This window comes from Helianthus annuus, chromosome 6, assembly GCF_002127325.2.
Source record: "Helianthus annuus cultivar XRQ/B chromosome 6, HanXRQr2.0-SUNRISE, whole genome shotgun sequence".
Taxonomy (NCBI): domain Eukaryota; kingdom Viridiplantae; phylum Streptophyta; class Magnoliopsida; order Asterales; family Asteraceae; genus Helianthus; species Helianthus annuus.
Window position 1 is genome coordinate 43,181,922 of NC_035438.2, and position 18,088 is coordinate 43,200,009.

Consider the following 18,088-nt stretch of genomic DNA (forward strand, 5'->3'; position numbering starts at 1 on the left):
GGAATCGTGCAAAAGAGTGTGATTACGTAGGAGAGGTGGAAGTCATTTGATGTGTTTTGGTTACTTCTATTTATTTATTTATTTTTTTGCTTGGGTGTATCAGCTCTGTTTTGGCTTGCATTTTGTGGACCTTTTATATGTATGTTTTGTCTTGTAAGTGTAGCACTAGCGCCTTGCTAGATATCAATAAAATTTTATGCTGGTCGTTAAAAAATTCATTTATTTCATTTAACATCAATAAAAAGAGTTCTGATTTATTATAGGATGCTAAATTAATCGTTTTGTTGTTTAGCTCACAGTATACTCATGATTCATGACATTTTATCCCTTTCTTCTGAGTTTTTGAAGTTACATATTTAGGCAATTTCACACGAATCAATTGGTTATGAAGCTCATTATGCATCTTGGCAATAGAAGTTGAAATGAACTATATAAGTTCTCCACTTGAAGCATGTCACAAATAAATCTATCTTTCAGAGTCTTCAAAGTATGAAAAATTATGTTGTCTTACACAGCATTTGTTGTCATATTTGTAGGTGTGTATTTTACCTGTGGGTCGGATCAGGTTATATCTAGCGGGTTAGAAAACGAATATGAAATGGGTCAAATTAGTTGGACAGATCAAAACTTGCCCAAATGGTGTTTAAAAGCATAAACACTTTTAAAATATCTTAGTAAAATAGTATTATGAGTTCCAAATGATATTACATTACTTGTCTCATTGTAGTTTACTAATTTATTATTACTTGAACGGTTATTTAATTCAAACGATTACTTCAATAAATTAAATTTAATCATTTGTGTTTTAGTCCACCCGCGAACCTCGCGGGTTCTTAAACTAGTACTATTTTTATATTGATCCAAAAGTTTCCTATGTTTCAACATAAATTTTATTTGAAATTGAGTTGTTTCTAGCGCCACAATGAACAGGCTTACAATGCTATAAAGTGGGTATTATTTCATTACTTTGGTCAGTGTACTTATCAAAATTACGTATATAATTACAGGCCCGCTTTAACACGCGGGTCTTTAACACTAGTTATCACTAATTTGTCATTGGTATATTAAATTGTGATTTAATTGTAAAAAACTATATATCTAACTCAAGATTACAAACATAAAACCCAAACCAAATATTATTAACCTAAAATCGTTTAAGTACAAGACAACTCCTCATCAAGATAACAAGTTGCAAAGACTAGTAGTCCATTAACATGATCAGATCTCACAAAACCCTAATACAAGACCACTCCTCATCAATGACATTATCTTTTTTTATCTGCATGCCAACATATATATCTGAGTCTTTCACTTAGAACATAGCAACAATCAACCTTTAACGTTCCAAGTTAGCACCTTCAGTCCCTCAACTCTAGAAGCCTCCAATTATTAACTAAACAAAATAAAATAAACATGAGTTAAGTGATTAAATGAAACCACAACTAAATTGAAACAAAAGCAAACTAATCAAACTTAGCCTTTTAACAATAATAATTAAAAAAAAATATGTGGTCAAGCATAGACGCAATTAGTCGATCACCACTACCAGAAAAAAAAAACGTTTTAGCGACCACACCTCTGGCGACGAAATTATTTGTCGCAATAGGTCGACATATTGCGACTAAAAGTAGTCCCTACAAGTGTTTCATGAATTTTTGTTTTTGGTATCCTATCGCAATGAAATTGGGTTGGCATAGGTTTTTAGCGGGTTTGAGGGAAATTAAAGTGCTCTTTGAAATTTTATAAAAATTCATTAGCAACGAAAATTTGTTGCCATAGATAAAATATTTATTTTCCTTTTTTGCTAACCCAAATTGTAGGAAAAATCAAACATAACTTTAGTTCATCAAGCATAAAGATGGTTAAACATAATTATAGTCGTTTATACAAATTGAAATTTGTTCAAACATAACATATCTATATTATATTATAATGCATTTATGAATTATTTTAAGAAAATTTAAGTAATTGCAGCATTTATGCTTACTGTATAACAACTTGTTGGTTCAGTTCTGTTTAAACTTAATGGAAAACATGAATAACATACCTGTTACAGCAGACAGGCCGGTAGAGAATCCAGTCAGAGATGCAGCCATTGAGTTCGACATGATTGTCAGGATGATCTGGTTCCTCCTTAGGGTGTAAGGTGATGATGGTGAAGAACTGAAAGTAGGGTTGATTTCGGTTATGGAGAGAGAGACGAAAACTGATGTTATGAGGGTTTGTGATTGTTTAATTTGTGTAACCCCTAAACTCTCTAATAATCCCCTTATTTATACACCCAAGAGGAAACCTAATTAGTTAATAAGGGTAATATGGTCCATCAACAATTACCAACTAATTATTAATAGGTTATTAATATATTTTGATCTAATATAATATAAATGATTATAAAGGCTACAAGATTAAATATTACATTAATAATATATTTAATCTCACATTCTCCCACTTAGCCGAGTAATCATTTATCATGAGTATTAGGTAAGCCTGGCCAGGAGTTAACACTCATTTTAGCTTTAAACCAAGAACTATAGCAGAGAAATACAGCCGTTGAATCATCACTCGACTCAGGACCCCCATTAGTCATACTATAGCCTCAATTTAAAACCTAATAGTTACGTTCAAAATATGTATAAGCCCTTTAGCGTCTGATTTGTACTTATATTTGTTTATATGTCATTACAACGGCAGAACATATGTTAGAGACATACAAAATCAAACTGAGGAAATTTTATTAATTAAAAACATAAGCTAGTACAATATGCCATTAAACAATGTCTTTAGTAAGTCCCATATTCGATACATGTTCTTCGAAAACTTTAGGTGGGAGACCTTTAGTCATCGGATCCGCTAGCATATCTTTAGTACTAATATACTCAATACAAAGATTATTTTCCTCAACTCGTTCACGCACGAACAAATATTTTGTATCGAGATATAAACCAGCTCTAGTCGAACTGTTACTGTTCGAGAAACTAACGGCAGCTAAGTTATCACAGTAAAGCTTCAATGGTCTAGAAATGGAATTAACAATTTTGAGTCCAGTGATCAGATTCTAAGCAACATTCCATGACAGGTTGCGTTGTAAACAGCAATGTATTCTGCCATCATCGTGGAAGTTGTAGTTAATTGTTGTTTATGACTTTTCCATGAGATAGGTCCGCCTGCTAACATAAAGATGTAGCCCGAAGTGGATTTCTTGTCATCTTTGCATTTGGCAAAGTCAGAATCAGAATAACCTACCACTTCTAAGTGATCACTTCTTCTATAAGTCAGTTTATAGTCTTTCGTCCCTTGCAGATATCTGAGGACCTTCTTAGCTGCTTTCCAGTGATCTAGGCCAGGATTAGTCTGATAACGACCTAGCATTCCAGCAATAAGCGATATCTGGGCGAGTACAGACTTGAGCATACATCAGGCTCCCGACTACTGACGCGTAAGGTATCTGGCTCATTTGCTCCTTTTCAACCTCTGTTGTCGGACACTGGAATGAACCGAAAACATCTCCCTTAGCTACTGGAGCGACGGAGGGTTTGCACTGTTGCATGTTGTAACGTGTAAGGACACGATCTATGTAAGTCTTTTGAGACAATCCTAAGATCCCTGTGTGTCTATCTCGGTGAATTTCGATGCCAATGACGTAAGAAGCATCTCCGAGATCCTTCATGTCGAAGTTATGCGAGAGTAACCGCTTCGACTCATGCAACATGTCTAAACTATTACTTGCCAATAGAATATCGTCTACGTAAAGGACAAGTATAGTAAAGTTACTCCCACTCATCTTGAGGTAGGTGCATTGATCCACTTGATTCTTCATAAAACCTTGCCTCTTCATGACTTCATCAAACTTGAGATACCATTGACGTGATGCTTGTTTTAACCCATAAATGGATTTCTTCAACTTGCAGACTAGATGCTCCTGACCTTCAGGTTTAAAGCCTTCAGGTTGTTTCATGTAAACATCTTCGTCTAAGTATCCTTAAGGAAAGCAGTTTTGACGTCCATCTGATGCAGCTCTAAATCAAAATGAGCTACTAGGGCCATAACGATCCTTAATGAATCTTTACGAGAGACAGGTGAAAACGTCCCTTGATAATCAATTCCCTCTTTCTGAGGGTAGCCCTTTGCAACCAATCTCGCTTTATAGGGTTCAACGTTCCCATTCGGATCCAGTTTTGTTTTGAACACCCATTTACAACCTACAGGTTTGACACCGTTGGGTAATTCTACCAAATCCCAAACGTCATTTTTCTTCATGGATTCAAGCTCATCAATCATTGCTTTGTTCCATTCAGAAGACTGATCACTGCTAATGGCTTCATTATAAGAGATAGGATGATTGAGCTTTCCAGCATCCATTTCAGTCAGGTAGGTAACATAATCATCCCAATTAGTAGGCCGTCTCTGCCTAGATGACCTCCTGAGTTGATTTTCGGGTTCAGCGTTGTCTTGGTTTTGAGCGTTTGATGTGCCTTCGTTATGAGGTATAATGGGTTCTGGTTGTGGAGTTGGAGTTTGTGCAGTGGCTTCAGGTGCTGTTGCATGGGGTACAAGAGGAGTCAACGGAGTAATGGTAAGCGACGAGTCTCTCCCCCCCCCCCCCCCCCGCGTCTTGTACTTCTTGCAATTCTTCGTAAGGGTTGGTACTGCTCCCACTGACCTTGAAATCCTCCAAGAACGCAGCACGCTTGGTTTCAACAATACGGGTGACATGGGAAGGACAATAGAAACGATAACCCTTTGAATGATCAGGATACCCGATAAAGAAACAGGTAACTGTTTTAGGGTCAAGTTTCCTTATGAAAGGATTATATAATTTTGCTTCAGCAATGCAGCCCCATACTTTCATATATTTAAGACTCGGTTTCCTTCCTGTCCAAAGTTCATAAGGAGTTTTAGGGACAGATTTAGAAGGAACTCTATTGAGTATATGAACAGCTGCTTTTAACGCTTCAGTCCAGAGGAATAATGGTAAATTAGTGTTGGCTAACATACTGCGCACCATGTTCATAAGGGTACGGTTTCTTCGTTCAGCGACACCGTTCTGCTGAGGTGTACCAGGCATGGTGTATTGGTTCACAATCCCCTGGCCCTTACAAAACTCATAAAATGGACCAGGAGCTTGACCCACATCAGTATGTCTTCCATAGTATTCACCGCCTCTATCTGATCTCACAACTTTAATCTGGCGATCTAATTGCTTTTCAACTTCAGCTTTATAATCTTTAAAAGTTGTAAGAGATTCAGACTTTTCCTTAATGAGATAAAAGTACATGTAACGAGAATAATCATCAATGAAAGTGATAAATGAAGTATGTCCTGTGATGCCAGCGATTTGATAGGGACCACTAATATCAGTGTGAATGAGTTCTAATAAATTAGAGCTCCTAGTGGCACCTTTCTTATTCGCTGATGTCATTTTGCCTTTAAGACATTTGACACATGTTCCAAAATCAGTGAAATCGAGAGGAGGTAAGACTTCATCCTTTACGAGACGATTTAATCATTCTCTTGAGATGTGGCCTAAACGTTGATGCCACAACATAGATGAAGTCTCTAAGTCTCGAACCTGTTTCATCTTTGTGAGTGATTCATTAATATTATATGACAACAAAGATTTGGAAGAATTATCATCTAGTTCTAATCTATAGAGACCACCATCCAGAATGCCAGTACCATAAGCAACAGAATCATAGAGAATAGAGAGTTTGCGATGACCATGAGAAACGACAAAACCGTCCATGTCTAACTTTGGTCCTGATACAAGGTTCCGAGTTACCTCAGGAACATATAAGGTATCATAAAGTTTAATACATAAACCAGTTTTCAAAAATAATTGTAATGTTCCTATGGCCTTCACTTCTAATTCCCGATCATCTCCAACTTTAAGTGTTCTTTGGTTTCTTCCCAGCTTCCGGATTGTAAGGAATCCCTGAAGTGAATTGGTAACATGAACCATAGAACCAGAATCAAACCACCAAGAATTTGCAGGAACATTTAAATTAAAGGACTCAAGTATCATGAAAAAATCGTTACCTTTCTTAGCCAGCCACTCCTTGAAGTCAGGGCATTCCTTTTGCTTATGTCCTGTCTTCTTACAGAACTTGCAATAGGGTTTGCCTAAGGAGTTCTTAGAGCTGGAAGATGCACTTGTATTAGGATTTGGATTTGGCTTTTGAACCTTAGAAGCATCCTTTCTTTGATAATTGTGCTTCCTCTTCTTTGAGCTGGAGGTGGTGAAGTTTGCAACATCAGTAGTGCGATCCATCTTCATACGCTCTTCCTCCTGCACGCACATAGCGATCAGCTCACTCATCGTCCATTTGTCCTTCTGAGTGTTGTAATTGATCTTGAATGCTTCATAGGACGAAGGAAGCGAAGTGATGATGAAGTGAACAAGAAAACCATCACTGATCTCCATCTCTAGGCCCTTCAGCTTATTGGCCATGTCATGCATCATCATGATGTGTTCGCGAATGCCGCTCCTCCCATCATACTTAGTTGTCACCAGCTTGAGGATAAGAGTACTGGCGTGTGCTTTTGATGTTCCCTTGAATTGATCCTCCACAGAAGCCAAATAGGTTTTAGCATCTTCAGAATCAGGAATGGCTCCTCTGATTGAGTTATGAATGGACTGCTTCATGAACATGAGAGACATGCGGTTACACCTAGTCCATTTATCATGGACTATCTGCTCAGCAGCAGTACTTGTAGCGGTAAGGTCCGCTGGCTTATTCTCTCTTAGTGCATAATCAAAGTCCAGCAACCCAAGCGTAAGCATGAGAGCATCCTTCCATGCAGCAAAGTTATCACCAGTCAAAGGTGGAATCCCGCAATTGGGTGCTGATAATGGAAATAAGATGAGCAAGTTATGATACAAAGGAAGAAGTCCTAATGTGATCTAATGGGCATGTTATACTAAGGCAGGCATAAATAATGACCATTTTAATTATGAAGCTGTGATAATGTCTATTACTAACATCAAAATAATAGACTTAGTAAAATTCTACTTAAACGAAGACAAATCAGCTTTGGCCAGAAGTGTAATCATTTAAGTATGTGTGCAAAGTTATCGTGACAAATCAGCTTTGGCCAGAATTGAGACAATCACTTTAGTTATGCACTTGTCAAGCATGCTAAACATAAATGAATTAAATCAGCTTTGGCCAGAATTAAGACATTTCACGTTTGTAATGCATACTTAACATAGCTTTTATAATACTTGAACAATAAATAGATGTATTAAATCAGCTTTGGCCAGAATTAATACATCAGAAGCTCATTCAAGTTAAGCTATTAAGAATTAATACATCCCAAGTATTTAATAGCAAACCACCTGTTATCGCGGATCGAACTTGTGCGATCAGTAAAGCCCAAGTGTTGTGCGATCAGTAAAGCCCAAGTGTTGTGCGATTAGTGAGGCCCAAAACTTGTGCGATCAGTAAGGACTTGTGCGATCAGTGAGGCCCAAATAATTTGTGCGATCAGTAAGGCCCAATAACTTGTGTGATCAGTAATGTCTTGTGCGATCCACAAGTCTTGTGCGATCCACAAATCTTGTGCGATTTCCCTTGTGCGATCAGACCTTTTTTTTTTTTTGAGATCTGATCTTGTGCGAATGTCTTGTGCGATCAGATCATATCTGATCTTGTGTGACTGTTAAGGGACTTGTGCGATTTGTACATTTATGATTTCGAAACCCACAGTTAATGGCTGTTAATTGTGATAATAACTAAAACTCGAAATTTAAGGGATTGTGGGATAGTGTTTCCTATTTTATTTTTGATCTAAACTTATCAAATGATTTCGAAAATAATAACTGAAATCTATTAACAGTTTTTGAAATTTTTAATAGATAAAATTAAGATCAAACATTGGAAAAACATCCACTAATCCAAATTATATTCCAAATCTTAGGGAACTTTCGAGTTTCATCTTAGAACAATTGATGAACCCTAAAAAAAAAATAAGAACATAATTCTGGAAATCCAAAACCTGAATTTTTAATGGTTTTTGTAATGGATTTCGTGACAACAAGTTTAATTCTTTATGATTTCGAGTCAATTTATCAAATAACCTTTTCCGAAAACAGGGATTTCGGCAACAAAGAACTCGAAAACAGTTTTGATTTTAAGGCTTAAAAAAACTTCCGTTTTCCAGATTTTTGATCCCAGAATAATGGATACAAAACAAGAACTGATTTATCAACATATGCTCTGATACCACATGTTGGTTCAGTTCTGTTTAAACTTAATGGAAAACATGAATAACATACCTGTTACAGCAGACAGGCCGGTAGAGAATCCAGTCAGAGATGCAGCCATTGAGTTCGACATGATTGTCAGGATGATCTGGTTCCTCCTTAGGGTGTAAGGTGATGATGGTGAAGAACCGAAAGTAGGGTTGATTTCGGTTATGGAGAGAGAGACGAAAACTGATGTTATGAGGGTTTGTGATTGTTTAATTTGTGTAACCCCTAAACTCTCTAATAATCCCCTTATTTATACACCCAAGAGGAAACCTAATTAGTTAATAAGGGTAATATGGTCCATCAACAATTACCAACTAATTATTAATAGGTTATTAATATATTTTGATCTAATATAATATAAATGATTATAAAGGCTACAAGATTAAATATTACATTAATAATATATTTAATCTCACACAACTTAATTTTTTATATACACCATGATCATTCTTAAGTGTATTAAGAAAATGATAGTTTAGAGAAAACAATCAACCAAATGCTTTACACTAATGTGTATATGTTATTGAGATATGGAAGTCTAAAAGCTTTCTATTCTTCTTTATTTATTTTGTATACACCATAATCATTCTTAACCATATTAAGAAAACTAGTGGGAATCCCCGCGCGTTGCCGCGGGTTCCTTATGTTTTTTAGCCCATGTTGCATGACGAGTTTCGCATAGTTTATCTTTAATACCAATTCGCTAAATCAACTAATATATCAATTCACAAAGAGCAATCCTATCGAACGTTGTCGCGTCTTTGCTTCATGTTCTGACTTTGAGAAGTGAATTAAAGCTACATAAATATTTACTAATTTTGGAGGAGGTAACAAACCAACAATATTGTTTGTTTGGTGTGTTTTTTTCAAGGATGTTTGGACCCATGCTTTTTACTGTGTTTGAAAGTAACCTAGCTTTTGATTTTTATGGCCATCTTTCATCTCAACTGCAAATATTCTTGTATACAAAGTTTCCTTCATATGCTATGTAAGATATACCCATAAATATAACCGGCCCGACCTTAGGTTTTTTCGAATACATAACATTTTACGCTGTAAATTTTTAACATATAGATGATCTACTAAGTTCATATTCTTTGAATTGCTAATAGCATGTGCAACACTTTAAACAAGACTATACATGTATATATTTGGGTTAAATTGAATGTGTGAAACTAATAACATTCTCATCACATTCCCCAAACTGAGAGTCTTCTAAAATATTAACAAAACATAAATATAAAGATAGTTTTTAAATAAATTATACGATGAGGAAAAGGCAGTTAATGCGAATATCGGTTAGTTTTTAGATTTTCATAACCGATTTTAGTTGCACATGGTTCAATTAATTTGGTCGGTTCTAAACCATGCATAAGTTAATTTAAACTCATTAACAATAGTAATCAAAATATAAGCTAAATAAAACTCACAAACTCATCAAACCAAGTTTAAAATTTATAACAAGGGTTTATAACAAACCAATTATTAAAAAAAATCATATAACTAAGACCATCTGCACTCCATAGCTAAGACAATGTACCAGTTCACCATCTCTTGGTGACATGTACGATTTTACTATCTGTAGAACCAATAAATGTACTTAACCGTCTGTAGCATTCATGAAGCAACACAAAGCCGATGACAAGCAAAAACAAAAAAAAAAGATTTCATGCCCAAAAGAGAAAAACAAAACGCGCTTATCGACAAGACGTGGTAAAACTGACAGGTTGAAAAGGGGTAGTACTTGGTGATGGTCTTGTATTGAATTTGAGTTAATTTTTAGTTTTTGATTTCTTTAATCTTGAATCTATATTTACCACTTTGGTGCACAAAAGAAGTGATAAAATGGAACTTAAAAACTCCAAATAGACATAAGGTATGAAAAGTGCATAAATTGATGCTACATTTCTAACAAGTTCTTCAAACAACACAATCTTTCCATGTTCCAAACAAAGAACAATATTTCAACTAAAAAACATAACATAAAACTCAAAAATCGAATCCCTTCCTCCAGATAACACTTCTCTAAGCCACCAAAGTGCCAGCAGTGGTTGATTCGCTGCAAAACATAATGAACATTTATTAGAAAATCAATGTATATAAACTGTCAAAAATGATTTTTTTTAAACAATCCAATTTGACCAGCAATGGATCCCAACGATGACGATAATAAACGATGTATACAAAACAATATTGATGACCATTTATAAAAGATATATTAGCTAAGAATAGTGTAACATACTATTTCCAGACAGGGGGAAGCTTCTTGGTCTTCTTGTAGTAACGGGCAAGACGATGAATCCTGCTCTCAACAAGAATCAACCTGAACTTTGAATCTTTGTCCTTTCGGTTCCTCTCCAAGTGCTTCCTGATCGCAACTGCCTTCTTGATCGGGTGGTATAAATCCTCCGGAATCTCAGGAGCAAGCCCTGATATTTTATTATATTTTTAAATCAGAAAACAATTACAAAATGTACACACGACCAATAAATAAAAAATGTATACCATGTGCTTTGAATCAAACAACAGGATGGAAAAAAGTAAGAAAAAAACTGGGTGACTATAAAACAACTGGACTTAATTTAGTATGATGATAACTGAAATATTAAAAAACGATATCGTTCTGAAGTGTTGCTATGGCATCCCAAATGAAACCAAACTTTAAAGTTATCTTCTCCACTCTCCACAATAGTACCCAATTCCACAAAAGTATTAGTACATGTCACAACTTAGCAATATTTCAAGCTCAGTCAGTTTCATATGTTATGGTCTAATATCGTGATTTCCTTGTTGTCATTGACTGTGTGGTTCAGTCACTATAGGCAGCAAAACAAAGTGTAACTCGAACAAACATACAATAATCAAACACGGTGTATCGGGTTGTGTCGTTAATTTCCAGTCCTAACCTTGCTGTCATTGACTTTGTGTCAACTCATGGCATGTATTCGGGTTGTGTCGTTAATTTCCAGCCCTAACCATCACTAAAACAAACTCAATGGCTCATTTTACCTTACTAGAGTGTATAATTCTCCCTCTCTGAATCATCTCTTCCAAAACTAAATTCAACATCTCAACACAACAATTGCTCTTAATCATAACTTTTCCAATGATATCAAAACCCTTGACTTCCTACAAATTCATAAACAAAAACAAGGATTAAACATAACCATTTTGTAAAACCAAAATCAACATTCTGCATAAAACCTAACCTTTTTCTTCCCAAACAGAGTATCTTTTTCAATTTTCAGATAGTTCCGAAACTAATTCATATCCATCATCATATTGTTGCTGCATTAGATTAACATATACAATCATAATCACAACCCTAATTGGATAAATTTAAGAAAGTAGTTGTAAATAAGACATCAAATTTCCAAATTTAATACGTTAGCAAGAATGATTAAGAGTGAGATATAAGGGCGCATACCTGATTCGTGTCGGAAAGTAGATAAGTGAGTATAAATGTGTATTCATATGCAAACCTGATTCACAATTGAGGAAGTTGACAAAGTTAGAATGGTTGCGGTTCAATGACCGGAAGGAGTGGTTTAACAAAATTCGATGATGCAAACCTGATAATAGGCAACTAAAATCACAAATGACCATAGAATTCAAGTAAGGGTTCCATGTTAAATAATTGTGGGGTTTCAAAACGACGATGCGAATTAAATTCGTGTCTTCAGTTTGGTATTTCAATGTTTGGTTTCAATCATCCATAATGAAGGAGCAAATACGAAACAATTGAAGGGGAGATTGAAGGGTTAAAATTTGGTGTTTTTTACAATTTCACCCTTATAAAATAAGCATTTGTTAGTTGTACATGTTGCATAAACTAGTGGACGCGATGTAAAATTACATGTGTGTACATCACATTTGCTTTATATAGTTATATAGATAATAGTTTAAGGAAAACAATTAACCGAACACATTATAAAATAAATATACTGATGTGTATGTGTTATTATAAAATAAGTAAATGAATATCTATAATACTAATAATTTAAAAATATGCGAAAATTCGAAAACCAAAAGAAATAGAACTATTATATCAGATCTATTTAAACAAAATTAAACATTGTAAAACTAGTTAATTTGATTTTTATGGAAAACGAATTTATTGTTTCTCATGAGACTTGAAATCAAGATATCACACTTAGGTGTTTTAATAAGTTTTGCCTTGCCACTAGACCACCAATGTCACACCCTGATTTTCCGGTGGGTCCGGACTTGGGGTTTATGTGTGATGATTGATATAGATATTCACATTTAACACAGCGGAAGTCTTAAGAATATAAAATAATTATTACAAAGTACAGATGCTCGAAAGTTCAAAATAATATACAGACGATAGTGTACTAAAAGATCCACAGGTGGATCAAAATAAAATGATTACATAAAGACTACTAGGCTTTTTTCTTGGAGGTGCAAATTCTAATATGCAATTACCGGGTAGCTTCCAGCCTATTTTCGTACTTTGCTAACCTGTGCTTAGTCTTTTGAAAATACGTCAGTTTTCACTGGTAAATACAATTAACCGACACGTTTTGAAAATATTTAATAATCATTTTATGTACCATTTGGTATATCAATTTTCATAAATAAATTGGGACAAACTATATCTCTTGTAACCAACATTACATGCTTGTCAATACATAGGGAGTCCGAAACTAAACTCCGATACATGATTAACCGACACATCACTTTATCCCCATATTGGGTAAGAAAAATATTTTATCATATCATTAGCATCTGTCAGGTGTATGCCTACACCTCGTGCTTTGGTCGTCGTCACTTGCAATTAAGTGAGTCGTAGATATCTAGGACACGGTCGCAATAACCCCCAATATTTAAGTTATCAAGCATAAAGGATTAAAACGGGTTATTTGGATTTTGGACACATTGGTCACTGATCTCATACCCGACCAAGCGGTAATAAGTTACCATATCCCAAGCCCGTATAGGGAAAATAGGTTAAGACTATTTAGGAAATGACTCGAAAGAACTTGGTACATGGAGTTCCTCAAATAAGTCATGCTAGTCAAGTGTGTGACGCATGCTTATTAGGAAAACATAGTAGGACACCATTCCTAAATCAGGCGAAATTCAGATCTTTAAGACCTCTGGATTTAGTCTAGGGAGATTTGTGTGGTCCTATATCCCCACCAACACATGCTGGGAGTAAGTACATATTTCTACTTATAGACGAATGCACTTGCTACATGTGGGCATATCTACTAACTTCCAAGTATCAACCATTCAAAACTTTCAAGCAATTCAAAGAAAAGGTGGAGACAGAAACTCGAACCAAGTTAAAGATGTTAAGGACTGATGCGTGTGTAGTGTAATATATTTTTAATGTATAATTAAGCCCTTTTTACACCTTTAGCCAAGTTTTAAATTTATAAAACACGATATTCACTAACACTAAACACACATATGGGCAAGTGCACCCATCGTGGACGTAGTATAGTGTTGGTAAGATACCGAGGTCGTCCAAGGACACAAGAGCTTTTAATACCGGTTTATCCTCAACGTCTAATCAAATCAAAAAGTGAGAAAAATATTTTTAAACTAAGAAAATAAAAACTAACTAAATGCTGAAAAATAAAATAAAATAAAAACAGATAGACAAGATGAATCACTTGGATCCGACTCGTGTATTAGTATAACCTTTGATTATTTTCGCACTTTTGCACTTGTTTAAGAGATTATCTTAGTTATTGTAGTAGGCCCCTCTTTTGAAGGCGACGTTACCCTCAACCCAGTAGTTTGAGTCAGCAAGGATACAATCCTAAAGGGTCGGATTATTGGAAGATAATGAATTAAGTTATTAATGCAAATTGTGGTAGGCCCCGTTTTCGGTGGTGACGTTACCCTCGGCTAAGTAGTCTGAGTCAGCAGGGATACAGTCCTAAATAGCCGGGTTATAGTATTAATAGTAGTTAACTTATGAGGGGGTCAAAGAGTTTGGATCCCCGCCATCCAATACCTATGGGCATTGAAGGAGATCCTACTAAATTTGACCCAGGTCCCAAGCAGGACCTCTAAACGCTGAACAAGGGCAAGACCCTTACCAAACCGTTCCCTTAACCCCCGACCAGGTAGCCAACATACCTCCATATAGACCGTGGAAATATGAATGGTGAAAATCTTTTATTTTATATAGACAGTAAAATAATGCCAAGACACCACGGCAAACGATAAGGAAAGATCACCTTCAACGTAAGCAACTAGTTATTAAAGTCATTAATACAAAACCAAATAAAAAGTGCAAAAGATTAAAAATAAAAAGTATTATACTAAACACTTGTCTTCACCAAGTGATGTAAGAGACTTAGGCAAACATGGCCTTGATTGTCAAGAACTCTTACTATCAATCTTGGATCCCGAGACGACTCACACACTCTACGATGGACAATGGATAATGGTGGTGGATGATGGTGTTATGGTGGTGGTGGGTGGTGGATGAAGTGTGAGAGAGGTGGTGTGCCAAGGGATGAGATGGAATGAAACCAAGCACTCCTATTTATAGGCTGAACAGAAGGCTGGGCACGGCCCCGTGTCCGCTGGACACGCCCCCGTGCCCGTCTGACATTCTCTCTTCATTAATTGTAATTCGCAATTACAATTAATGCGCCTGCTGTACTTTCACCACGCCCCCGTGCTCACTGGACACGGCCCCGTGGTGGGCAATAGAAGCTTCTACAAGTTTGTCTTTTATGCTGCTTCTTGGGCACGGCCCCGTGCTGGCTGAGCACGGGGCGTGTTCAGGCTTCTGTTTTCTCTTCTTTGCTTTTGAGGATGCCGTTGAGGGTCCGGGCAGTCTACTTTTATTCCTTTTCTTGTATTTATGCTAGAATTAGTTGTCTTTTTGCTTCTTTTGTGAATTTGAGCTCATTTCATCCTGAAAATACAAAAGGAAGACAAAAACACTCTTTTTCCAACGTTAGTACTTAAAAAGGGTTAGTTTTATGCCTTAATTGGTGTGATTTATATGTTGCATTTTACACACATCAAATACCCCCACACTTGAACTTTTGCTTGTCCTCAAGCAAAACTCTTTAAATGTGGCTTACACTCCCAAATGGAATAGGTAGAAGAGAAGGTTTTTGGCTTGTCATAGAGTGTCGGGAATCCAAGATCTTTTTAGGTTTTATTTTTATTTATTTACAATCCTATTCGTTATGATTTATTTAGAACGTTTCATAGGATAAATTACTTATTTGGGCATAACATGCCTTTTTAAAATTCCATTTATATACAAGTTCACATACCTCACGGGATAAATCACTCAACACTCGGCCGAAGGTGTATTTTTGGTGAATCACTCGAGAGCGGCATGGAACTTACGCCTTCCATAGGCTTGCCAAGCAATCAATCCTCCTCCTTTTTAACTTTTTACCTTTGTAAATATCAAGAGGACTTTTTGGGTGAAGGGTTAGGCTTGGGTTAAAGGTGGGTGGTTGGGTTAGTGGTTAGTAAAAAGGGCGAAAAGTGTAAAACCGTCGGTTTTCGTAACACACCTTGTTTTTAGTGGCTTTTTATTTTGAAGTATTTCTCCAAACAAGCTTTTATTAGTATAGCTTTGTTTGTTTTTAACTTCATCATCATTTTTTTTATCAGTCACATAAAAGAGCGAGCTTGCGAAAAACCGAGCTTGATACTAAAATAAAGGGTGAAAATAAAAAGGGTTTTTTTTTTGTGGGTAAAAAGGGTTTTAGGGTAATGAAATGAAAGGTTTAGGCTCAAAGGGGTTAACTAGGGGGATTTTGGGTAGGTGGTAAAAAAAATGAAAAATAATGGTGTAGAAAGAAAAATGGTAATGCCTCCATCATTTACTTACTTGGGTTTAAGTTGGTAAGGACCGGGAATGTATCGTCGTGGCAAGTTCTAGAGTTGTAAGAACCAAGCGGCTATTCACACAAGAAACGAAAAATGAGCATTTAGTCTAAAGATGTAAATTTGTATGCTCAATAAAGGCTCAAAACTCACTTTCGTGGAAATGGGTTTTTAATGTGATCAAGTATATATAATTAAATTTTAACTAGACTTGTTATGCCGTTTCATAATTTTCTTATGTTGGTTCTTGTTATCACGACGCTTTCGGTTGTAAATTTTATAAAAATATAACCTTATTAATCTTGTGATTCCCAACTTAAACTTTAGACAAGTAAGAAAAAAAATGAAAATTTTTGAAAAAAAATTTGGGGTGTTTAGCGGTTCCAATAGAGTTTTGTGTAAGGCTTGTTGTTAGGACTTGCAAAATTTCAAAGTGTTAGCTTCCCCCCACACTTAAATTACACATTGTCCTCAATGTGTCCCAAAAATAAATTTTTAGGTTGATTGGATGTGTGGTGTGGTGTTAAAAAGCAAAGATTTATGTTACTGGCAGCCTGGACACGGCCCCGTGGTGACCGGGCACGGCCCCGTGGTCAGGTGCCAGTAACAGAAATTAAAGAATTGAGACAGAAGCCTGGACACGGGGGCGTGTCCGGTGAACACGGCCCGTGTCCAGTTACCTGAACTGGGCGTTTTTCTGCAGGTGGCTCAGCACGGGGCCGTGTTGGTTGGGCACGGCCCGTGTTGAGCCTTCTGTGATGGAGATTTGTGTCGGGTTGCTCTGTTCTTTGTGCATGGGGCCATTTTTCTCGTTCCCTTATTCATCCATTAGCACCATGAGTGTGTTTTATTCCTGCAAATTAAAACTAAAAGATTAAAGTAATCTAAGGATAGTTCCGCGGAATGCCTCCGTGGTGCGCCACGTTTATAAGGGTCCTTGGCTAGACCCAATGCGAGGTTATATGTTTTCTGAGTGGGATGCCTGGCGTCCCATGTTACACCGTCGGAGAGCAGCATCCAAGCTTGAATCAATAACCTTCATGTAGTTGACCGGGTCGTCGTCCTCTATTCTCTTCCTAACTCCGGATTTTACTTCATCATCCCCATACCTCAGAGTGAGTGTTCCGTCATTCATATCTACTACCGCTTGGGCGGTGGCAAGAAAGGGTCTTCCTAGTATGAGGCGGACTTCGGTGTCTTCCTCCATATCTAGTATGACAAAGTCGGCTGGATAGACGAACCTGCTTACCTTTACCAAGACGTTTTCGATGACACCTTGTGGAAATTTGACGGAGCGATCAGTGAGTTGTATGCTCATTTTTGTGGGACTCGTGGTTCCCAAGCCGAGTTTTTTAAACATTGATGAGGGCATGAGGTTAATGCTGGCTCCAAGGTCGGCTAGAGCATTACGAACGGGGGATTCCCCTATTGAGCAGGGAATCGTGAAGCTTCCAGGATCGATTTTCTTTTGAGGAAGTTTATTGAGTACGAGTGCAGAGCATTCTTCGCCTAAATTGACTAATTGCAAATTTTCAATTTTCTTTTTATGCGTAAGGAAGTCCCTCATGAATTTAGAGTATTTGGGCATTTGGGTTAGGACCTCGATAAAAGGAATATTGACATGCAATTGTTTTAATAGACTTTCGAATTTTGCGAATTGCTCATAGGTCTTTTGACGAATTAACCTACCGGGGTACGGAACGCGAGGAGCTTTGGTAAGCTCTGGTGACGGAGGGGAGTTCTTCTCCTGCAGAGGTGTGGGTACTGTTTCTTCGGTTGGCAGCGGCGCTTCTGCAGGCCCTACGGTTCGGTTTCGTAGTGTGATGAGGTGAACTTGCGCTTTTGGGTTTGTTTCGGTATTACTAGGTAATGCGCCTTGCGGTCTCTCGGCAAAATATTGAGCTATTTGATTTAATTGTTTTTCTATGTTTTGAATACTAGCTTGTTGATTTCTAAAATTTGATTCTAATTGTAGAAATCTTTCCGAGTTTTTCTTTT

At 36.6% G+C, this 18,088-nt stretch overlaps 1 long non-coding RNA gene across 1 annotated transcript; it reads right to left on the reverse strand.

Annotated features, from left to right (window-relative positions):
• Positions 1-10,117: 10,117 nt before the first annotated feature.
• On the reverse strand, positions 10,118-11,942 carry LOC110865308. The gene is made up of 6 exons (XR_002550521.2): positions 11,824-11,942; positions 11,679-11,733; positions 11,461-11,539; positions 11,261-11,380; positions 10,494-10,680; positions 10,118-10,310 (listed from the first exon to the last, which is right to left on the reverse strand). It is a non-coding gene; the product is annotated as an uncharacterized LOC110865308 (long non-coding RNA).
• Positions 11,943-18,088: the final 6,146 nt, after the last annotated feature.